The sequence below is a fragment of the Ovis aries genome, chromosome 6 (genome assembly GCF_016772045.2).
Source record: "Ovis aries strain OAR_USU_Benz2616 breed Rambouillet chromosome 6, ARS-UI_Ramb_v3.0, whole genome shotgun sequence".
Taxonomy (NCBI): Eukaryota; Metazoa; Chordata; class Mammalia; order Artiodactyla; family Bovidae; genus Ovis; species Ovis aries.
Genome location: NC_056059.1, coordinates 112,152,432 through 112,170,388, shown reverse-complemented (window position 1 = coordinate 112,170,388; position 17,957 = coordinate 112,152,432). Strand labels below are relative to the sequence as shown.

Here is a 17,957-nt window from a genome sequence, read left to right as displayed (position 1 = left end):
GGACTCAGAGCATCAGATGGAGAAGGCAATGGCAGCCCACTCCAGTACTCTTGCCTGGAAAATCCCATGGACGGAGGAGCCTGGTAGGCTGCAGTCCATGGGGTCGCTAGGAGTCGGGCACCAATGAGCGACTTCACTTTCACTTTTCACTTTCACACATTGGAGAAGGAAATGGCAACCCACTCCAGCGTTCTTGCCTGGAGAATCCCAGGGATGGGGGAGCCTGGTGGGCTGCCGTCTATGGGGTCACACAGAGTCGGACACAACTGAAGCGACTTAGCAGCAGCAGCAGCAGCAAAGCATCAGTAGAGAGACCGGGTAAAGCGGGGAGCGCAGTGGGAGAGGCTTCCTCCAGGAGCACTGTGGGGCTGAGAGAACACAGGCTGCAGATTCCAGCCCCACCACTGCGCTCAGCCAGCCCCGTCCTGATGCCCAAGATCTACCTGCATTCAGAGGGTGAAGCCCCCTAGTACGGCAGGTGCTTGGGAAGAGGTAACCACTGCCCCTCAGTACCAGCAGGGATGGAGGTGCAGAGACCCAGGGAGCCGGGAGCCCCGCCCATCCCTGTGAGGGGTGACCCCAGCAACAAGGCACACCAGCTCCATCCTTCATCCTGTAGCAGACAAGGGGCAGGGGGTCTGGAACCCAAGAGTAGGGAGCAGGACCTGGGTCGTGGGGAGTGCGGTTTGCACAGGGTCTGGGCTATGGTCGAGTTCAGCAGACACGTTCTCCTTTCCCATCCCCATTTAAAAGGAAGGTTCCCTTACACCAATTCCCTGGGGACTAATGGAGGGAGGGTCCTCTCCCTGCCATCTCCCCACAGTCCAGCCATTCAAAGGGCCTCACCCGGCACAGCTAAGACTGAGTCTGTTCTGAGGGGCCGGTGCTAGGCCTTGGGATTGTGAAATACTTTCCCTATCACCCTTGTGTGTGCTGGGCGCTCAGTCGTGTCAAGATTCTTTTGTGATCCTGTGGACAGTAGCCCGCCAAGCTTCTCTGTCCATGGGATTCTCCAAGCAAGGATACTAGAGTGAGTTACCATTTCTTCCTCCAGGGGATCTTCCCAACCCAGGGATGGAACCCGCGTCTCCTGCATTGGCAGGTGGATTCTTTACCACTGAGCCACCCGGGAAGCCCCATATCACCTTTGGTTCTGAACGAAAAATGCAATCTGACAAAAATTGTCTACTACTTTAAAACAATTGAAAACCATGCTATTCCAAGCTGCTTTTTTCTGTGTTCAAGTTTCCTAACTGGGCCCACAGTTGATTTTGACCCACAAATGTTTTTAGTTGGGGCCTTCAAAAGGTATTATAGAAACTAGAAAATTTTGCAATATATATATATATAATTTCAGTTTTTTAATTTGCTCTGATCCTATCCCTCACTTTCCAGCTCACCAGTAGCCTTGAAAAATAACCGTCTGCATTCCTGGTGCTGGATGGAGCAGAACAAAGCTGGAATTCTTTCAAAACATCGTTCCCAAAGAATGAGCATCATTTAACTTGTCTAGTAGTTCCCTGGAAGACCCACTCAGAAAACGTGTCTTCATTTCAACAGACTCAAAGTCCCCTCCATAAAGAAGTCTCCCACTAGGATGGCCATAATAAAAATAAACACATTTTGAAATAACAAGTGTTGGCAGGGATGTGGAGAAATTGGAACCCTCACACATCGCTGGTGGGAACTAAAAAATAGTGCAGACTCTATGGAAAAATGTAGCAGTTTTCCAAAATGTTAAATAATGTTATACTACATGAGACAGCCATTCTCTTGGATATATACCCAAGGGAAGGGAAAACAGAGGTCCACATGAGAATTTGTACATGAATCTTCATAGCAGCCAAAAAGTGGAAACAAGCAATAAAAGTGGAAACAAGCAATCGTCCATCAACGTTAAGTGGAGGAACACAGCTCCATACAATGGACTATTGTTTGGCTACAGAAAGAAAAGCACTGACTCTAACTGGAGCATGGATGAACTGAAAGAAAGCAGACACAAGGACAGCATGTTGCAGGGTTCCAGTTACACGAAACGGGTGAGTCCGCAGAAACGGAAAGCATCGCAGTGGTTTCCAGGGCTGGGGGAGGGGAAACGGGCAGAGACTGCCTAACGGGTACGGAGGGCGGGATGAACACGTGTATACCTGTGGCGGATTCATGTTGATGGATGGCAAAACCAACACAATATTGTCAAGTAATTAACCTCCAATTAAACGAAATAAATTTATATTTAAAATAAATAAATGGTAAATTTCTTGATATGTGAATCCTATCTTAAAATTTTTCATCACTCGGCAAAAGTATAAGGAGGACTTTGCTGTGACTTTTTTTTTCCTTTGGTCTTACAGACCAAGCGTCAGCTCCAGATTGCACCTTTGATACCGACTTGCTATACCTGACATTCACTTTGACTTTTTGAAGCAGAAAATAAAGAATATGAATATTTAATCTGGATTTGATTGGAGAGGAAACAAGAGCAGAGTTTGGTTTTAAGCCATTTCAGGAGCTGGCTCTCTAACTAGCTATTGTCGGCTTGTTCCTTGTGGAACTCCGTTGCTGCTATACTCATGTATAGAGGAATCAGTAAGGGAACATTTTAAAGTCTAAAAATAAAATTCAATAAGAAAAAAAAATGTGATTTGTCAAGTTACAATGAAAAACCATGAAGTATGAAAATATTTGAAAATTATATAATAAAAGCCCAATGAGAGGAAAAAAAAGCATATTCAAAACTTATTCTTGAGAAAATAAATGGATACAGGCAATAAACAGAAATATACAGTCTCAGGCAACTTAAAGATCACAAGTTGAAACAATAACAAGACATCATTTTTTAACTATAAAATATCAAATTAACACAATGATATGAAGAACTGTAAAACCAGTGTAGCTGAGAGTCAAGAGTACATTCCTGTACTTTTGGCAGGGCAATGCCAGAGACCCAGGTTCTATCCCTGGGTCAGGAAGATCCCCTGGAAAAGAGAATGGCAACTCACTCCAGTGTTCTTGGCTGGAGAATCCCATGGACAGAGGAGCTTGGTGGGCTACAGTCCATTGGGTCACAGAGCTGGACATGACTGAGTGGCTAACAGAAGACATACATTATCATGAACTTTCTGGAGGGCTATTTGACAGAAGGTCTGGAAAGAATGAAAAGCTACAGAAACTTATTCCATGTGTTTAGGGATCAGAAACAATTAACAGTGTAAGTTCTCAGTTCAGTTCAGTTCAGTTCAGTCGCTCAGTTGTGTCCAAATCTTTGCGACCCCATGGACTGCAGCACGCCAGGCCTCACTGTCCATCACCAGCTCCCAGAGTTTACCCAAACTCATGTCCATTGAGTCGGTGACGCCATCCAAACATCTCATCCTCTGTTGTCCCCTTCTCCTCCTGCCCTCAATCTTTCCCAGCATCAGGGTCTTTTCAAATGAGTCAGCTCTTCACATCACGTGGCCAAAGTATTGGAGGTTCAACTTCAGCATCAGTCAATATTCAAGACATAATCTAGAATCAGGCAACCCTAAGTTTGATCGCAGTCTTCACCATTTACTAGCTGTTTAGCCTTGGACAAGTCATTTAATGTCTCCAAACCTCAGTCACTTCACCTGTAAAATGGAGTTAATTCTAGTACCAGCTTCCTCAATTTCTCTGAGCATTTGTTAACTGAGATGACATTTGTACAGCACTTGAGCAGTCACTGGCCCTTGTAAACACTCAACAAATATTCACTATTTATTGTCAGTAAGAATTTATTCTAAGAATGTGTGAGGTTCGTGACAGTATTCCTTATACTAACACAAAAGAATGTCTAAAAAGGTGAAATGTTAAATAAATTATAACATCTATATAACAGATTTCCTCGAAGATATTTTAAAGTATAATAAAAATCTTTATTGACTTAGAAAAATGTTTATATTATATTGCTAAGTAAGGAAAAATGGGTTAAAATAATATAACATGAAACTGTATAAAAAGTCTGCAAAACTCCAAGCACACAGTTCAGATGGTTGAGTGAACATGGATGTGTGTGATCAGTGTCTAACTGATTGTTTTTCCTTCAAGTGATTTATTTTTTAAAAAAAGTAAGCCTTACTTTTTAAGGCCAGTTTTAGTTTCACATCAGAACTGAGTGGAAAGTACAGTGTTCTCATAAGTGCTCTGGCTTCAGACATTCACAGCCTCCACCCCCTGATCAAGATCCCCAAGGGAGCGGTACCCGCGATACAAAGATGATCCACACGGACACTTCATGATCACCCAAAGTCCACAGTTAACAGGAGGGTTCACTCTTGGTGAGCACACATTCCATGAGTCTGGACAAATATATAATGACATGTATCTACAGAATCATCCAGAATAGAAGCACTGCCCTGAAAACCTCCTGGGCTCTGCTTTTTCATCCCTCCCTCCATTCCCCCAAACCCTGGCAACCACTGATCTTTTTACATTCTGTGTAATTTTGACTTTTCCAGAAAGTCAGATTGTTGGACTCATACAGTATATACACAGCCTTCTCAGTTGCACTCATCTCACACGCTAGCAAAGTAATGCTCAAGATTCACCAAGCCAGGCTTCAACAGTACAATGAACCATGAACTTCCAGATGTTCAAGCTGGATTTAGAAAAGGCAGAGGAACCCGAGATCAGATTGCCAATACCAGCTGGATCATCAAAAAAGCAAGAGAGTTCCAGAAAACATCTATTTCTGCTTTATTGATTACACCAAAGCCTTTGATTATGTGGATCACAATCAACTGTGGAAAATTCTGAAAGAGATGAGAATACCAGACCACCTTATCTGCCTCCTGAGAAATCTGTATGCAGGTCAAGAAGCAACAGTTAAAACTGGACACGGAACAACAGACTGGTTCAAAATTGGGACAGGAGTACATCAAGGCTGTATATTGTCACACTGCTTATTTAACTTGTATGCAAAGTACATCATATGAAATGCCAGGCTAGATGAAGCACAAGCTGGAATCAAGATTGCTGGGAGAAATATCTATAATCTCAGATACACAGATGATACCACCCTTATGGCAGAAAGTGAAGAACTAAAGAGCCTCTTAATGAAAGTGAAAGAGGAAAGTGAAAAAGTTGACTTAAAAGTCAACATTCAGAAAACTAAAATCATGGCATCTGGTCCCATCACTTCATGGCAAATAGATGGTGAAACAATGGAAACAGTGACAGACTTTAGTTTTTTCGTCTCCAAGATCACTGCAGATGGTGACTACAGCCATAAAATTAGAAGACATTGGCTCCTTGGAAGAAAAGCTATGACCAACCTAGACAGCATATTAAAAAGCAGAGACATTACTTTGCCAACAAAGGTCCATCTAGTCAAGGCTATGGTTTTTCCAGTGGTCATGTATGGATGTGAGAGTTGGACTGTGAAGAAAACAGAGCACTGAAGAATTGATGCTTTTGAACTGTGGTGTTGGAGAAGACTCTTGAGAGTCCCCTGGACTGCAAGGAGATCCAACCAGTCCATCCTAAAGGAGATCAGTCCTGAATATTCATTGGAAGGACTGATCGTGAAGCTGAAGCTCCAATACTTTGGCCACCTGATGCAAAGAACTGACTCATTGGAAAAGACCCTGATGCTGGGAAAGATTGCAGGCAGGAGGAAAAGGGGACAACAGAGGATGAGATGGTTGGATGGCATCACCGACTCTATACACATGAGTTTGAACAAGCTGCAGGAGTTGGTGATGGACAGGGAGGCCTGGTGTGCTACAGTCCATGGTCTCACAAAGAGTCAGACATGGCTGAGCGACTGAACTGAACTGAACTGAAGGTTCCTCCATGTCTTTCCATGGCTTATGGCTTTTTAACTTCCATTGTCTGGATGATCACAGTACCCCTTCACCTCTTAAAGGCATCTTGGTTCCTTCCATGTTTTAGCAATTATGCTATAAAAGTTGCTATAAACATCCATACACAGATCTTTGTGTACACATAAATTTTCTTAACTAATTTTCATGACAGAGTCATTGAGCTATAATTCATACACCATAAAATCCACCCATTTAAGGAATATCTAGTCAAGGCTATGGTTTTCCAGTGGTCATGTATGGATGTGAGAATTGGACTGTGAAGAAGGCTGAGCGCCGAAGAATTGATGCTTTTGAACTGTGGTGTTGGTGAAGACTCTTGAGAGTCCCTTGGACTGCAAGGAGATCCAACCAGTCCATTCTGAAGGAGATCAGCCCTGGGATTTCTTTGGAGGGACTGATGCTAAAGCTGAAACTCCAGTACTTTGGCCACCTCATGCGAAGAGTTGACTCATTGGAAATGACTGTAATGCTGGGAGGGATTGAGGGCAGGAGGAGAAGGGGAGGACAGAGGATGAGATGGCTGGATGGCATCACGGACTCGATGGACGTGAGTCTGAGTGAACTCCGGGAGTTGGTGATGGACAGGAAGAGTCGGACACGACTGAGCGACTGAACTGAACTGAACTGAAGGAATATGATTCAGTGATTTCTAGAATAGTCATAGAGTTGTGCAATCATTAGCACAATTAGTTTTGAACATTTTTATAACCAAGAAAGAAACCCTCATCTCACACCCCAGCCTTAAACAAGCACTAATATACTGTCTGTCTCTAGATTTGCCTGTTCTGAACATTTTTGCAACATCTGATCTTTTGTGAGTCCTTTCACTTAACCTAGCATTTTCAAGGATCCTCCATGGTGTTGCCTGTGTCAGGACTTTGTTCCCTTTGCCCCCATTGTCTGGAGAGAGCACCTTTTTCTATACCTCTTCGTCAGCTGATGGACATGTGGATAGATTCCATTTTTTGTCTCCTGTGAATAATTCTGCTGTGAACATTCGTGGGCAGGCTCTTGAAAGATTGTTGCTGAGCCGTGAAAGGCACCGGGATTCTTGACCTCCAGAGGAGAGGAATTCAATCTGGGGCCAGTGACAAGGCTTGGCTGCTCAGAGCTTTTGTGTAATAAAGTTTTATTAAAGTATAAAAGAGATAGAGAAAGCTTCTGACATAGACATCAGAAGGGGGCAGAACGAGTGCCCCCCATTAGCCTTTAGCTGGACGTTATATAGCTACTAGCAGTCTGCTAATTAGAGGAAGGAAATGTCTCAAAACTCAGAGAATGGCACCAGGCCTCTCAGCCACAACACGCATTTTGAGATAACATCGGCACAAGGTGAGTTGTCCTGGGCCATAAAATCATTGACAGAAATCTGGAAGAAAGGCAGGTTTCCAAGCAAATACAATCTCATGAACATAGCTTAAAAGAACATTTGCATGAGTAAAACGTACTGGTTTATCAGGTTGGTTCTGACTCTTATTAGGCGGAACAGACTTGAAGGACAGAGTCTAGGGTAAATACATAGTTCATTAACATAGCTTAAGACCAATACTTCCATAAGAAAAACGCATTGGTTAGCTCAGGATTTGAGAAAAGTTAGGTTCAGGTGGAACCAGGTGTCGTCATAGAAACACAGAATTTTAAAAGAAACCTCTTTTTAAATATGTACAGAGAAGGAAAAAAACCCAACACTTGTTTGTTTCCTCCTGCCGCTTAAGAGAGAGATTAAAAAACACTTGCAGCCTATTTCCTCTTTTTGGAGACCCCTGGCCTTCCTGCCCGTTACCTTGTCACTCTGCTATGGACATATGTTTCCATGTCTCTTGGGTATGTCCCGAGGAGAGGAATTGCTGGGTCACAGGATAAATTCTGTTGAACATTTTGAGGAGCCGCCAGACTGTTGGCAGAGCAGCTGTGCAAACGCCAGCTGAGTCTGAGGCTCTAATCACTGCACATCATTGAACACCTGCCGTCATCTGTAGCTGTAGAGCAGATCCCCCACACAGGAACCTTCAAGCTGCGAACTTTCAGAGATGTAGCCGTGCGTTGGCCTGTCCCAGCGTGTAAGTTGGTAGTTCACGCGTCTGGTGCACATTGTCACGCGTGCATCCTCTACAAGTGGCTGCGCTTCTGTGTACTTTACTGTACAGAGTACAGCAGTGCAGAGTCTCTACTTCTTGCCCATCCACTCCATGCCACCCCTGGTGCCAGCTGTTGTACTGTCCTACTGTACTTTTCAAGATAACGTAAGGCTAAAAATGTTTTATTTTTTGTGTTTCTTTGACTTTTTATTATTATTTATGTGAAAAGTATTATAAATCTATTACAGTAGAGTACTATATAGGCCGTTGTGTTAGGGTACCTAGGCTAACTTTGCTTGACTTTCAAGCAGCACGCTTGGAACGGAACAGAATGGAACTACTTGTATATAGGGGACTTACTGTGTGACCCCTGTTGTCATTGTGGTGATTTATTTTTATACATTTTATGCATTTCTCAGTCTTACAGTGAGTGTGTATCACTTTTGCAATTATGAAGGATGAGCTGCTAATACAACCCATGAAAGTTGTGAGTGAAAGAGTGCAAAGAAATGCAGATCTCTTCTGGAAAACTGGGCGCAACCAGCCAAGCTGAAACAGCCACCATCGGCCTTTGTTGACCAAGGGGAGTGCTCTGTTGTCCCCCAGCCCTGACGTCCTCTGAGGCCCTGCTCACCAAACGGTTCCCTCACTTTCTTCCCCAATTCCGAGAAACGCACATTCAGGGACTGGCCCTCCCTGGTTGAATTTGGGTTTTGCCTCCTCCTCACCCTGCTTTGAGGCTCGCCTCACTTTACTGCTTGTGGGCAGCAGAAAACACACCACGTGTGAAAGAACCGTTGGGATATTTCAGGAAGCTGCTGGAAACCATCCTTGTCAGCAGGTCCTCTCGTAGGCAATATAATCCCCAGCAAGGCCTGAGTCCTCATGGAAAAATGAGGTTCAAAACTACTCGCTTATCCCCAGGACACTGCTGTTCACTTGAACCTGAGGCATCTAAGTGCTGCTAAAGAGCCTCTTGGTGAAGGGGAAAGAAGAGAGTGGAAAAGATGGCTTGAAACTCACCGTTAGAAAAGTTCATGGCATCCGATCCCATCCTTTCATGACAAATCGATGGGGAAAAGTGGGAGCAGTGACAGATTTTATATTCTTGGGCTCCAAAATCACTGTGGACGATGACTGCAGTCGTGAAATTAAAAGACTCCTGCTCTTTGCAAGAAAGCTATGACACGTGTAGGGCACACTCAATTGCTTCAATCCCGTCTGACTCTTGGTAACCCTATGGACTGTGGCCTGCCAGGCTCCTCTGCCCAAAGGATTTTCCAGGTAAGGATACTGGAGTGGGAACATTCCCATCTCCAAGGAATCTTCCAGGGGATCCACATTGCAGGCAGATTCTTTCCCATCTGAGCCACCAGGGAAGCCCTTGACAAACCTAGACAGCATATTAAAAAGCAGAGATAACAGTTTGCTGGCAAAGGTGCATATAGCCAAAGCTATGGTTTTTCCAGTAGTCATGTACAGATGTGCAAGTTGGACTACAAAGAAGGCTGAGCAATGAAGAACTGATGTTTTAGAACTATGGTACCAGAGAAGACCCTTGAGAGTCCTTTGGACTGCAAGGAGATGAAACCAGTCAATCCTAAAGGAAATCAACCCCAAATATTTATTGGAAGGACTGATGCTGAAGCTGAAACTCCAATACTTTGGCCACCTGATGCGAAGGGCCAACTCATTAGAAAAGACCCTGATGCTGTGAAAGATTGAAGGCAGGCAGAGGAGGGGGCAGTAGAAGGTGAAATGGTTAGATAGCATCACTGACTCAATGCCCATGAATTTGAGCAAACTCTGGGACATGGCAAAGGATGGAGGAGCCTGGCGTGCTGCAGTCCATGGGGTCGCAAAGAGTCAGACATGACTGAGTGAACAACTGCTGCCAAGTAAGCACATGTGATCAGAACTGTGCTCCTGGGATACTGTATTGCTAGTGGGTAATCAGGTGACAGGGACGATTTTGCTTTTTAACTGCAAAGCTGGTGATACAGCCATCGTGGAGCCCAAATACACAGTTCAGAACAATAATGAGAATAGCAGTGGGCACTGTGGCTGGAGGACTGGATGCCTTGGCCTGCGGGCAGCCTGTACACACCTCTCGATCCTCTGACTGGCCCTCAGTATCTTCCTCGCGGCCTGTTTCCTCACCTTCCAGAAGGTTGCAGACGCCATTCCTCACGCAGTCGGTCAGTTCTGCAGTAGCAAAGAGACCATTCCTGTATTAATCAGGGCATTTTACTCTGCACTTTTTGATGCTTTGACATCTTGGGCTCCTGCTGAACCTGGAACCCCTCCCAAGGTTTTCCTAGAGACAGCCAGTGGCTGGTCTGTACTCACGTGTTTCCTACACAAACTGACCAGTAATAGAGAGCCCAGACCCCCAGCCGCCTAGTCTAAGACTGTCGCCATCTGAGCCACCACTCACCTGCCCTACTCACCCCAAAGGCAGGGACCAGACTACTAGGGGCAGCATCCATGCCCCAGAGTCTGCTCAAGTTATTTCCATCAGCCAACCCCAAGCCAGCCTGCCCTCAGCTAGTCCCTTCCCCTGGGAACTCCTTTTCTATGTTTTCATCTTGCTCTCATTGCCTCCAAAGGACTGTGGTGCTTTCCGACGTGGCCGTGCATAGCTCGCTAGACCTCTTGTTTCGGGGGATCTGTGAGCATGACACACTTCTTCCTTGACAGCAGTCACTTCCGGGTTGGTATCCTAGAATGTTGACGAAAACAAGTCCTGACTACACTTTATACACTCCTGGAGACTTAGTCGACTTGTGTGTGTGTGTGTGTGTGTGTGCGCGCGCGCCTGGATGTGCTTGTGCTGTGCTGTAAGCAGAATCTTACTTCCCTGACCAGGGATTGAACCTGCGTCCCCTTCAGGGTAAGCACAGTCTTAACCACTGAAAAGTGAAAGTCACTCAGTCATGTCTGACTCTTTGCCACCCCATGGACTATACAGTCCATGGAATTCTCCCTGCCAGAATGCTGATGTGGGTGGCCTTTCCCTCTTCCAGGGGATCTTCTCAACCCAGGGATTGAACTCAGGTCTCCTGCTTTGCAGGTGGATTCTTTACCAGCTGAGCCACAAAGGAAGCCCAAGAATACTGGAATGGGTAGCCTATCCCTTTTCCAGGGGATATTTCTGACCCAGAAATCGAACCAGGGTCTCCTGCATTGCAGGCGGATTCTTTGCCAACTGAGCTATCAGAGAAGCCCATTAATCACTTAAGCACCAGGGAATCCTGGAGACCCAGTCTGGACCCCCCCACCAACCCCCATTTCCTCAGTAGCCTTCAGATGACTTTGTAACCACCTAATTCCCTGTCCTAATTCTCTTTCTGCCTAGAAACTGCTAGAGGGTCTTGTTTTCTGCAGTAAACCCCAGTGATAAAGCCACATAGCCAATTGCACAATTGGCCAAGAACAAAGACCCACACCATCTGCACCAAGCACCCAGGCCCTCAACCAGGAAGCCCTGATCTCTTTCACTGGCATATGCATCACCACCTCCAGTCTCAAAGGTGTTCCCCTCTCTGAAAGCACTTTTTCACCGCAGACGGCTGGTCAGCCTCCAGGGGAATCTGTAGATTGAGCACGCGTTTTGCAATTCCTTGAAGTCCGGATCACTTCCCTGCAGTGACCTGAGCTCAGGGTTAGGTTTCTGTCCCCAGAGAAGATTTTCTGTGAAGCTGAACTGAGCGTTCTTCCCGTTTTGGAAAGTCACCAAGGATAGCCGGGATTTTGAGATCACTTCCTGCCACCACCTGCATCTTCAGAGTCACTCTGGCTCCGGCTGCTGCAGCTAAGCGGGGAGTTCCTATCAGAGCCCATCAGATATTTCTACCTCCATGTGTCCTTGGAGTCCTTTCCCGGTCTGAGATCTTAGAGGCAACTTCCCGCGTGATATATAGGAGGATCTGGTAGCTCATTCTGGCCATTTTCAGAGAGTTAAAGATTTCAGTCTAATCTGAGGCTGACGATTTTTTTTTTTCCCTTTTTCATCTCCTGTCTGGTTCAAAGCAATGCCCTTCCCCCAGTGTAGGCAGAACCGCAGCAGGCGCGAGGATACCGTGTGTCCTTCAGCTCATCCTGTTCCCTCACCTTCCAGAAGGTTGCAGAAGCCATTCCTCTCACAATTGGTCTGCAGTAGCAAAGGAACCATTCTTGTATTAATCAGGCCTTTTAACTCTGCATTCTTCGATGCTTTGACATCTTGGGGGTTTGCTGACCTTGGAGCCCCTCCCAGGCTAGTTAGTTCCTAGAAACAGCCAGTGGCTGGTCTGTACTCACGTGTTTCCTCTCCTTTCCTGCGTACACCTGGTGTGTCTGGATCCTCTGGAGCTGGAGGAGAAGGGTGAGCGAAGGGGAAGGAGATGTACAGGCAAGGCAGCTCTGTTGAATTCCTGTTGGGATCTCTGGCTGTTGGTTCCTGCTGTATGGGCTTCCCAGGAAGCTCAGTGATAAAGAACCTGCCTGCAATGTGGGAGATGCGGGAGACCTGGGTGCGATCCCTGGGTTGGGAAGAGCCCCTGGGGGAGGAAATGGCCCCACACTCCAGTATTCTCGCCTGGAAAATCCTCTGGACAGAGGAACCTCGTGGGCTACAGTCCATGGGGTCGCAAAGAGTCAGACACGACTTAGCAACTAAATAACAACCACAACCTGCCATGCAACCGATGCTCAAAGGCTGGCCCTTTTGTTAATTTCTTAGGGCTGCCGTACTAATGAGCCACCACAATCTGGGGCACTTAACCCAACAGAAATCTATCCTCTTACAAACTGGAGGCCAGAAGTTCAAAGTCAAGGTTTGGACAGGGCCACACTTCCTCTGAAGTCTCAGGGGAGGCTCCTCCCTGCCTCTTTCAGCCTCTGTTGGCTCCTGGTGTCCTGGGCTGTGGGCAGCATCGCTCCAGTCTCTGCCTCTGTCTTCACACAGCCTCTTCCTCTCAGCGCCTGTGGAGTTCCCTCTTCTTATAAGCACGCCAGTCACAGGGAATTAAGACCCCCTCCTACTCCGGGGTGACCTCATCTTCACTAATGACATTAGCCACAAGTCCATTCCCAAATAAGGTCACATTCCCAGGTCCTGGGGTTTAGGACTTCAACATACTTGTGTAGGGAACAAGGTATAAAGAAGGTTGAGAAGTGCTTGCAAACGAGACCCTCAACCAGGGCTGGACATTCTTGCAAACGAGATGTTCTGCCCAGTGTAGGGAACTAGGTTTAAGGAAGGTTGAGAAGTGCTTGCAAACGAGACTCTCAACCAGGGCTGAGCATTCTTGCAAACGAGATGTTCAGCTAAGAATCCTGTTTGTTCCCATGGGAAAAGAACATTGCTTGCACACAAGGATGTTTCTCTAATTCCTCAAAAGGAACAGACCTTGGGACAAAACGGATTCTAAGTTGATAAGGAAGTTCCCCAAAACAAAGTCTTAGCTGCAGTAACTAAGCCAAGGTAAAGGTTATCTCGCCCTGCGCCTGCGCACTGTATAGTCTCTGAATCGCAGTGCTTGGCAGCTTGCCCTGTAGGGGTTTGTGCAAGGGATATAAAATAAAGCAGCTGTAAGAAGCGAGTGTTAAAATATAAAGATTTAAGCCACTCTGCAGTGTTGGTGTTTCATTCCGTCGCCAGCATACTTGTGTGTGTGTGGGGGGGGGGGGGGCGGGTTTACAATTCATCCTTAACAGTCCCTTTTCTCCTCTTTCTTTCATGGGGTGTTTTGTGGGTTCTTCAGAGATACCCCCATCCCTCGCATCCCGCCCTTGTCACCTCCTGGGGCTCCTGGCATGGGAGGTGTACTCTCTCTGACCTCTCACATTTTTTTTTTTTTTTGGTTGTACCACTTGGCATGTGGGGGCTCAATTCTCCCACAAGGGATCGAACCCAGGGCCCCCAAAGTGGAAGTATGAGATCTTAACCCCTGGATCCCCAGGGAAGTCCCATCACATCTCTGACCTGAGGGATTCACTGTGGAGGTCCCCTTGCCCGGCCTGCAGCCTCCTGAGCAGAGTTTTTCCAGGAAGGCTCTAGTCTGGTTCCTTCCTTGACTTCCCACGGCCCACCCAGCCCCAGGGGAGCAGGTTCCACCCCTTGCTGCTGCTCCTCTGTGGGCTTCCAGAGCAGCTCCAGGAAGGAGATGCCACTTGCCTGGGGGCCCCTGAAATCCAGAGGCCAAGCCCTCAGGCCCCGGTGCCCCTATCAACTGCTCAGGAGCCCAGGCCTGCAGCTCAGGACACGTTCAGGAACTTGAGGTTGGAGGGATGCAGCTCCCAGCCAAGGGATGCCCAGAGTCTCCAGGAGCTGGAAGAGATGGGAAAGGACATGCCCTCAGATCCTTCAGAGGGAGCACCACCCTGCCAACACCTTGACTTTGGATTTCTTGCCTCCAGAACTGTTCAAACATAACTTCCTGCTGTTTCAGATCACCAAATTGTGGTAGCCCTGGGAAATGGCTACAGTAAACACTCAAGTAAAAGTCTGCTAAGTGAGTGAATGAGTGAATGAATGCCACCCACAACATTGCAACAGTGTTTAGCCCCTCTCTGTGGGATCCTGGGGAGCCCATTGCATCAAGACGTCACCCCAAAGGAAGAGCAGGGGTCAGGACCACTGAGGGTAAGTCCCCACTCTGCTGCTAAGTGTCAGTTCCGTCCTGGCCGCAGTCTCCCTAGTTGACGAGGGGGTCTCCAAGGTCCCTGGGGTCGCCATGATCCGACAGGAGTGTGCAGAGACCTAGAAGGCTCTCTCCAGGCAGCTGCACACACCAGCATAGCTCCAGTCTCTCCAGCTCAGAGGCCTCAGCTGGCAGAGGACACCCGGGAGCCACCTCCCCACCCAGAGCAGCTCACAGGCTGTGTGCCCAGCAGCGGCAGCTGCTCTGAGTCTGTGTGTCTGCCCCTGGGGCCTCGGGTTACCTTAGTGACCGTCTCTCCCCCAGGCTCCCTGTGGCAGATGGGACCAGCCTGTGGTAGGGCTGGGGGAGAACCGTCCCCTGGCTGGGAGACAGCTCGGTGCATCACGAAGAGCTCAGCCTCTTGGCCAGGGCAGAGGATCAGCAGTTAAGAGAATTCACGGCAGTGCTAGAGACAGGCTTGGCTTCCATTCAAGGGGTGCAGGGAGGCACCCTGGGATCGTCCTATCTCCTGGAAAGTCTGGCCAGATTCCCCGACACAGAGAAGGAAGACTATTTTTGACAGCTTGTAACCATCGGCAGAAATGTATCCACAAACCCTGCCTCCGTATTCTCCGGAGAGGACACTTGGATGGCCGAGGTGGATGGTTAATTTCAGCAGGCTTGTATGGGTTTTTTAAAAAATTCAGATCTAAGTGCATTTAAGGTGAAGCACAGCTGACTTCACTCTTGTGACCTTTCCAATGACCGATTCTTCCTGCGCAGCTGCTGCCCAGCGAGGTGACCCCTGCCCCAGGCAGCTGGGTGCAGTCCGAAGGACACTAGCCTAGATCCCAGGACACATGAGCATGAGAACAACCTGGTTGACTTTGAAGAAGTTGCTGCTACGCTCCGGGCCTCTGCAGACTCATTTGGGAACTAAGATCACAGTGTCTGCTGTGCCCACCTCCGGAGACTAGGAGAAGGTCTAGGTGGGCGGACACATTGGAGGGACTTTCTAGGGCCTGGGCCCTCCATTCCAGAGAAACAGATAGAGAAGCTGGAGGTAGAGGCAGCTTGCTGCGCAGTAAGGCTGCAGTCCCCAAATATTTTGGCATCAGGCTCAGGTTTCGTGGAAGACAATTTTTCCAAGGAGAGTGGGGTGGGGGGAAAAGTGGGGAGTGGTTCAGGCAGTGATGCAAGCAATGAAGAGCATAGATAAAGCTTCACTCACCTGGTGCTCATCTCCTGCCAGGCAGCCCACTCCTAACAGGCCAAGGACCAGTATCAGTCCGAGTCACAGGGGTTAAGGAGCCCTGCAATAAAGGACTGATTGTGCCCAAAGGAGGCTTTGCCTCCAGCTCCTGGGAGGTAACCTCTAAGCCCTTGGAATGTTCTTCCTGTTAGCAGTGCCTTTGGTTACCTGGGTTTGGGGCTATGCCAGACAGTTTGCCCTGACTGTGTGGTCAAGGGTGGGGCCCCTGGGCCAAGCAGGATCAGCTTGGCCTGCTGGAAGGAGACAGATACAAAAGTCAGCCACAGGGGCAGTCAGCTGTGTCTGAGCGGCTCATCTCTGTAAAGACCCCAGACACCCAGGGTGGCTGCATGCCCTTGGCTGGCTAAACCCAGTGCACACGTCTCACGTGGCAGCTGGGAGGAGTGAGGACCATCCCGAGTCTCCTGGGAGCGGACCACAGGCTACTCTCCCCTGGGATTCTCCTGGACCCTTCCCCAAGCCCCTGCCTCTTTTTCTTGCTGCTTATTCTCTGTGAGCTTTTGCTAGAATAAACCACAACCCGTCCAGTCGGACAGGGATCCACACTTGGGTTAATGCTCTGCTCTCACCGTCTTTAAATCTTTTTTCATAATTTTTGGACAAGGAACTCACATTTGGTTTTACACTAGGTCTTGCAAATTATGCAGCCTGTTTTGCCTGGCAAGGCATCAAGTATCACACAAGTGCAGGATCTGGTTATAACCTTTGCTTACCAGGAAATGATCTGATCCATCAAGGTGCTTTTCACAGCTGCCTCTTGCATTATCGTTATTTATTTTGTCTTGGACTTCATGAAACTACCACCTGTCCCACCTGCCGTAAGCCCCTGAGCCTCACCCCCTGGGGGCACCAGAGGTTTCTAACCCTAGGCTCGCTCCCCTGCTCTGCTGTTGTCTGTCCCTCTTGACTTTGAGCTCTTGGTGCTTCCCCTCCATTTCCCTCTTCCCTCCAGAAACGCTGCCGCCTGGGCTCAGCCATCATCACAGTCCTGCTTTGTCCCTTTCTCCGGATGCTGCTTCTTTGTCTCTCCCATTTCCCTTTGCTCTACTTTCTCCCTGCCCTTCAACCCTGGATGTACCCCTGGAGTGGGTTCCCTCTTGTGTCTGTTCTCCTCTACAGATCTCAAGTCTTCAAAAAGAACTTTTCTGCAGCAGCTTCCAAGGCGGCTGTTCTGACTGGCTGGTGGGCATGACCCTGTGGCTGGGTGGCGTGGATGGATGTCTCTACATGGATGGGTATCACCGTGTGAATGCCTCAATCACCTCCAAATCTAATACCAACCACCTAAGCCACCTCCACCACTCATCCTCCAGATTGTGCCCATGCGATCATAAGCCTTCTAGCTTAACTAGCCTCAACTTCTTTCCTGCCTCCATACTGTTACCTTACTTAACACGTGTCCATCACTAACATTGTTCCTATAATTATTTCCAACAGGGTTTTGGGTGTGTCAGAATCTCTGGGCAGGGGGCTGGGGTGGAAAGGGGTGTCAGTTAGCCAAAGCTCCCTGGAGCTTCTGATAAATACCCCAAAGAGAGCATAACCTCCAGTTCCAATCCCTAAACTCCCTGTTTAGAGTCCCTGCCTGGGAGGAGTTGGTAGCCACGTCTGTGTATTATTTATGATATTTACCCAGCTGCTGCACCAACGGTTAACATAACAGTCCCTAAATCAAGATAGACGTTTAGGTCTCACAATACTGTCTGCCTGTGTGCCAACCAAGTCTGTTACAGACATCCCACGATTGTCAAAGACCTAGGCACCTTCTATCTAATTTCATATCCTCAGTATATGGCTTTTACCCCATGGTCCAAAATGTCTTCTGAGCTCCAGCCTTCATTTCTGCATTCCAGCCAGCAGGAGCCAGACTGAAAAACACTTTCTAGACACTGGACTTGACCATCCACCTCCTTTCCATTGGCTAGATGTCTGAACTGAAAAAGACAGTCTCTGTTCCACACTGTTATGACCCCAGGTAAGGTGGTGGGCCGCTCTTCATCTAAGGAAGTTCCTGTTAGTGGACAGCAACATCTTTGTCCCTGTATACAAGCAAAAGTCTTAGGCAGAAGCTGCAGTAAAACTCACTTAAATGAAGGAGATATACATGCTGCTTTTTCCATCATCTCTCCTTCTCGCT

General features: G+C 47.7%; 1 long non-coding RNA gene across 3 annotated transcripts; it reads right to left on the bottom strand.

Moving 5' to 3' along the window:
* Positions 1–2,673: 2,673 nt before the first annotated feature.
* LOC132659977 (uncharacterized) lies at positions 2,674–15,932 on the bottom strand. Of its 3 annotated transcripts, XR_009601106.1 has the most exons (3): positions 12,710–14,075; positions 12,224–12,274; positions 2,674–10,126 (listed from the first exon to the last, which is right to left on the bottom strand). It is a non-coding gene; the product is annotated as an uncharacterized LOC132659977 (long non-coding RNA). The 3 variants fall into 3 exon arrangements; XR_009601105.1 differs by lacking the exons at positions 12,224–12,274; positions 12,710–14,075 and adding an exon at positions 15,779–15,932; XR_009601104.1 differs by having other exon boundaries at positions 12,224–14,075.
* Positions 15,933–17,957: the final 2,025 nt, after the last annotated feature.